This window comes from Vicugna pacos, chromosome 2 (genome assembly GCF_048564905.1).
Source record: "Vicugna pacos chromosome 2, VicPac4, whole genome shotgun sequence".
NCBI classification, from domain to species: domain Eukaryota; kingdom Metazoa; phylum Chordata; class Mammalia; order Artiodactyla; family Camelidae; genus Vicugna; species Vicugna pacos.
In genome coordinates, this window is record NC_132988.1 from 82,973,573 (window position 1) to 82,978,979 (window position 5,407).

Below are 5,407 nucleotides of genomic sequence, written 5' to 3' on the forward strand. Positions count from 1 at the left end.
AACCAAGCAAAACTGCAGGTTTTGGACAAATAGGAGGGACAAATAAAGTAACGAGAAGTGCAGTGTTAAGTAAGCACTACGGTAAAGGCATGTTCCACGGGGACACTAGCCAGAACAGGGAGGGTGTCACAGAAGAGGAGGCTTAGATTCCCAAACTGTGTGTGTGTGTGTTGGGGAGGAGTACTATTTAAAATCAAAATAAAGTAGGTAGATGAATAAACTGGTACATCCAGCCAATGGAATATTATTCAATCCTAAAAGGAGATGAGCTGTCAAGCTATGAAAAGACATGGAGGGGACTTAAGTGGCTATGACCAAGTGAACAAATGAAGCCTGTCTGAAAAGAGTACATACTGTATGATTCCAACTATATACCTTCTGGAAAAGGTAAAACTATGGAGACAGTAAAAAAGTCAGTGGTTGCTAGGAGTTGGTGAGGAGAGAGGGCTGAGCAGGTGAAGCGCAGGGGATTTTAGGGTAGTGAAACTACTGTTACCATGATGGCAGATACATGTCATTATATATTTGTCCAAACTTATAGGATGTACGACACCAAGAATGAACCCTAATGTAAACTATAAATTTGGGGTGATAATGATGTGTCGGTGTGGTTCATCAATCATAATAAATGGGCCACTGAGGGGTGGGGGAGATATTGAGGTTATTATATCGGGAGTAGGGGGCAAATGGGAGGTTATTATGTCGGGGGTAGGGGGCAAATGGGAACTCTGTACCTTCTGCTCAATTTGCTATGTACCTAAAACTGCTTTTTAAAAGTCTGTTTAAAAATAGATACCAGGGTCCTACCTCAAAAAAAAAAAAATCAAACTACATGCATTTTTAACTATATGTTAAAAATGAAGAAAACAAAGAGGTCAGTGCCCTCTCCAGCCCTCTGTAGTGCACCCACATTTAAATATTTCTTAATCTCTATGTTTTAAATATTACTTCTTACTGTACGTATTTTAGACATTACCTCTATTCTTTCCTGGGATCTAGCAAAGTTTGCTTTCACAGGTAGACTTAATCCACTTAATCATATTATCTTGTCCTAGGGCATCCTTTGAGTTCCCAATGCCTTCTTTAGGTTTCAAGTACAGTGTAGTCAACACCTCTAAGGAAAATTGCCCTCATGTTTCATAGAGAGGTCAGAGTGAAAATCCAGGACTCAGAAAAAAACTGCACACTCCTTAGACATTTTAGAGTAAGCAGTATGCAAAATTTATGCTTTTGTGTGCTGAAATTGTCTTCTCATGTAGCTGAGAAGTTGTTGGATGGCAGGAACCAATGCTTTTAACCTTTCTGGAATTTCTCACTGCACTATGGCAAATAGAAAATGATTACACAAAGGAGACCCGAGTGGGTCCTTGCACTCTTCCTCAATCATTGAATTTGCTTCCTCAATCGTTGAAAAGTGCTTGTTTGGCTTCAGTGATGGTTCTGTTAGATGTGACGGTTAATTTTATGTTTCAGTTTGTCTAATTGTGCGAAGTTGTGTGTTCAAACACCAGTCTAGATGTTGCTGTGAAGGTAGTTTTTAAATGTGATGAACCTTTAAATAGACCGTGAGTAAAGTGGATTACCTTCCATAATGTGGGCGGGCCCCATCCAGACAGCTGAAGGCCTTAAGAACAAAGACTGAGGTTTCCTGAAGAAGACAGAATTCTCAACACTGCACCCACCTAGAAACCCTCCCCGAGTTTCCAACCTGTTTCAAGACTGCAACCTCAACTCTTAATTGAATTTCTAGACTACTGGCCTGCCCTAGGTTTCAGACTTGCCAGCCCTCACAATCGTGTGAGCCAGTTTCTTAAGCTCTATTTATCCTATTGGTTCAGTTTCTCTAGAGAACTCTAGTACAAGAGGCTCACTCTCTTGCAAACAGCCTGACTTCCCTCACCTCTCCATTCTTCCACAGTCACCTGACAAAGATGCCAAGCCTGAATGAACCCAACCACCCATCTTCCCTCTGCCTTCACCTGGGCAGCTAAGCTCCCTTAGACTAAATCACACACCATTGTCTCAACTGTGATAATGGGCTCTGACACTACGAGAGCACATTACAGGGACCTAACCATGTCTTGGGGTAGGGTCAGGGATTTTCAAAATTATTTTTGAAATCATTTTTATTTTTGAAAGAAACTGACACAGCTGAGAGCTGAGTTAGTTAGTAGGTGAGGAGAAGCAGTGAAATGAGAATGGACCAATAAATGTGCAAAAAGAATCAGGAAGGTACTGGAGTAGACACTTGATACTTCCCGGGAATTGGAACAATGTAGTATAGTAGATGGAGAAGAGTAAAACGATAGTTTGGGAAACAGGTGCAGAACGCATGAATCTCTGCTGTCAGGAAGGAACTAAATGAAGTCAGACTTGGAAATAATGCAGCTGTTACAGGTTCTGTGAGAAGTGTAAGTCACCGTTTGGGAAAGGTCTAGGCCTGTACCCTACTTAAAAGCTAACAAGCTACCCTGTTGTTGTTTCATGGCAGGGGATGTGAGATTCCTAAGTCAAAGACAGAGAACTTTATTACTCATGCAAAAGCAGTAGCCAGAGCCTCAAGTCTGTATCAATTCCCCATGCCTCCCAAGTCTCCCTCGGGTGACTGAGGTGGACGTAGATGGGCATCTGCACACTAAGTGGATTGCATTATAGGAAAGGAATACTAAGTTTGGGGGGACTCATTACTTTTACAGTAAGTGGAAACCAGCTTGCTACTTGGGGAAGCCATTACCTCAGCTCTGAAGACTATCCCAAACAACCCTGAAAAATGACCTGGATAAAAAGCAGTCAGTACCTTGCATTCTTTGCATACCCAGCAAGAATTTGCAGGGACACTCAAGGCCCATGGCTAATTGCTCCTCCCAACAATATGCTAGGTTCATGGGATGCGGGTTGGAGGAGAGTGAGTAAATTCACATGCAAGGCTTGAAGAAGGCATTGAGGAGGTGATGTTTAAGCTGTGTCTTCATAAGAGGAGTAAGTGTTCATCAAGTAGGCGTTGGGGAGAAAGGGTTTTTCAGCTTGTGACCCAGCCAAAGCACAGGTGTGGAAACTTGATAAGGGTTTGGTAGGCTCAGAAGACTTACTAGGGTCTTATTTTAGCTGGATCTTACAGCACCAGGTATGGGGAATGTGGAGCATGGAGTGGGGAAGCAGTGGCCAACTGTGAGAGATTATGCTAGAAGGATAATGAGCTATCTTGTTTACCTTGCTAAAGAGTCTGAATGTCATAGTGCAAGCAGTGAGGGACCACTGAAGCTTCTTAAAGCAGGAGACTGCTATGACCGATCTGGTGTTATCTTTTAGAATGATCACTCCAGACTACCAGATGAAAATAGACATAGTCTTCTACATTTGCTTCCTCTTAAGACCCCTTGAAAATGACAGTAAAGAGATTTTTAGAGTCATAAACTCCTAAGAGTAGAGGGAAAGAGAAAAAAAATTATGGAATCAAAAGCAAAGGGCTCAGCTGATTTGGAAAAGCTAAAGTCTAAACCAGCAGTGAGAAAAGCCAATAAGTAATTCTACTTATATCATAGAATGTCCTAAATACTCAGAAACTGGCTTCTGGAAAATAGGAGTAAAGAGGTAACTAAAAGGGTTGGAAGTTCATTTAGTAATGAGTTATACACTTACCCTTACTTATGCACCCATTATCCCCAAAGCCTAATTCTGAAGGCCATTTTGTCTGGGAGAGAGTATAACAGGATCTTTGTATTGGAGGACATCAAGCACCTGGAATAGAATTAAGTGAAAAAAATTTATACTTAACTCTGAGGCCCTTCCCTCTTCCCTTTGCAGCCCTTTTCTCTCACTTGATTTTCAAAAACCTTGTCCCGCAGACTCAGAGCATCCAATCAGCTTTTAAATGCCCCGTTTTAAAATATGAGCAGATAATCAAGGATTACCAGACATCCGTGAAAGCCTCTTATATGAAACACAGATTCCAAAACTAACAGAAGAAATAGAGGCTGTGGGGGGGGGAGAATCCTCAAAAATGCTATTATTAATAGCAGAATTGAACGATGATATTTAAATAATGAAACAAACATCATCCTGACAGCAATTCAGAGTCTACTGGAGCCAAGCAAGACTGGAAAGGTTTTAGGGAAAAGCTGACCAAGATTTTTCATGCATCATTGTTAACACGAGGCTACCTTCTCAGTCCTTCCCTAGCCAAAACAAAAACCAAAACCCTGATCGTTTTGTAACTGAGCAAGGGGTCGTGTGCCTCCGACACAGAAAGCCAAAGTCTTTGACAGCGGGTGCTTGCAGCAAAGTAAGTATTTATTTGCAGGGCACCAAGCAAGGGATTGGGAGACAGATCTCAAATCCACCCCATCTTGGTGTTTGACTTACGATGTTTTAAAGGGGAAGAACAAAAAAACTGGGATTAAACACCATATTTTGTTTTGTTTTGTTTTGTTTTTTGACATTCCTTAATTAAGGTTTTAGGAGTCAGGATGTCTCTGGTTTACGATTCTCTGGAAGGTGATCCAAGTCAGTGAGCTCATCTTGCCCTGGAGAAACAACCTGAGTTTGTAGGTCAATGTATACCTACCACAGCAATTTTAGTACATTAACAATGTTATCAACAGCAGCAATCTTAGTCATCTGACTCTGGTTCATCAGAGTTCAGTTAGCAAAGGACTGAGGTCAGAGGGGACAAAACGGGATACAGTTATGGAGGGAGAGATTAAACAGAAACTCATTAGGGGAACTCGGTTTTAGGGGGACTCAAGTTTCAATTTCCTCCCGCACAGTAGCTTTACAAGTAACACTACTACTGCTTTTGACAGTTAAAATAATTAATTTACATGCGTTCAAACACCACAACTCTCTTAAAAACAGATTTTTAAACTCAAGTGAATAGCTTAAGTAACTTTCTCCCCCTCAGACCTGTTCTATTTTCTTTACAGTTCCTACCAAAAAGATATTTTCTTAGTTATTTAAATTCATCTTTTCCAATTAAAACTTCAGCCAATTTACAACACGGACTTCGTTTGCAAGCTTCATTGTTACAGTCACAGTCCCCGCAGTGTAGGGCAGGAGGCTATAACAAAAAGTCCAGGGGATTAAGCCCAGTCACCCTCTTATTTCAGGATTTCATCAACCATCCGGGATATCTCTACCCCTACGTTGGGAACGGAGACAGCGGCTTGGAATTAAAGCTTCTTGCCCTGAGTTTCTTGGCAAGTAAGAAAGGGCACAGCTCCAAGCGGGTGAGCTTCAAAGCCCTTGCAAACCCTGTCCAAAACCCAGAGCGACTAGATCCAGTATCTGAAACGAGAGCGGCCCGGAAACACGCTGCCAACTCTTCTCTCCAGTTGGCGCCGCAGCTTCCGGAAGGGGCGGGGCAGCGCAACGCAGCCTGCCCCGGGTCGCTCGTGCTTACGTTAGTAAA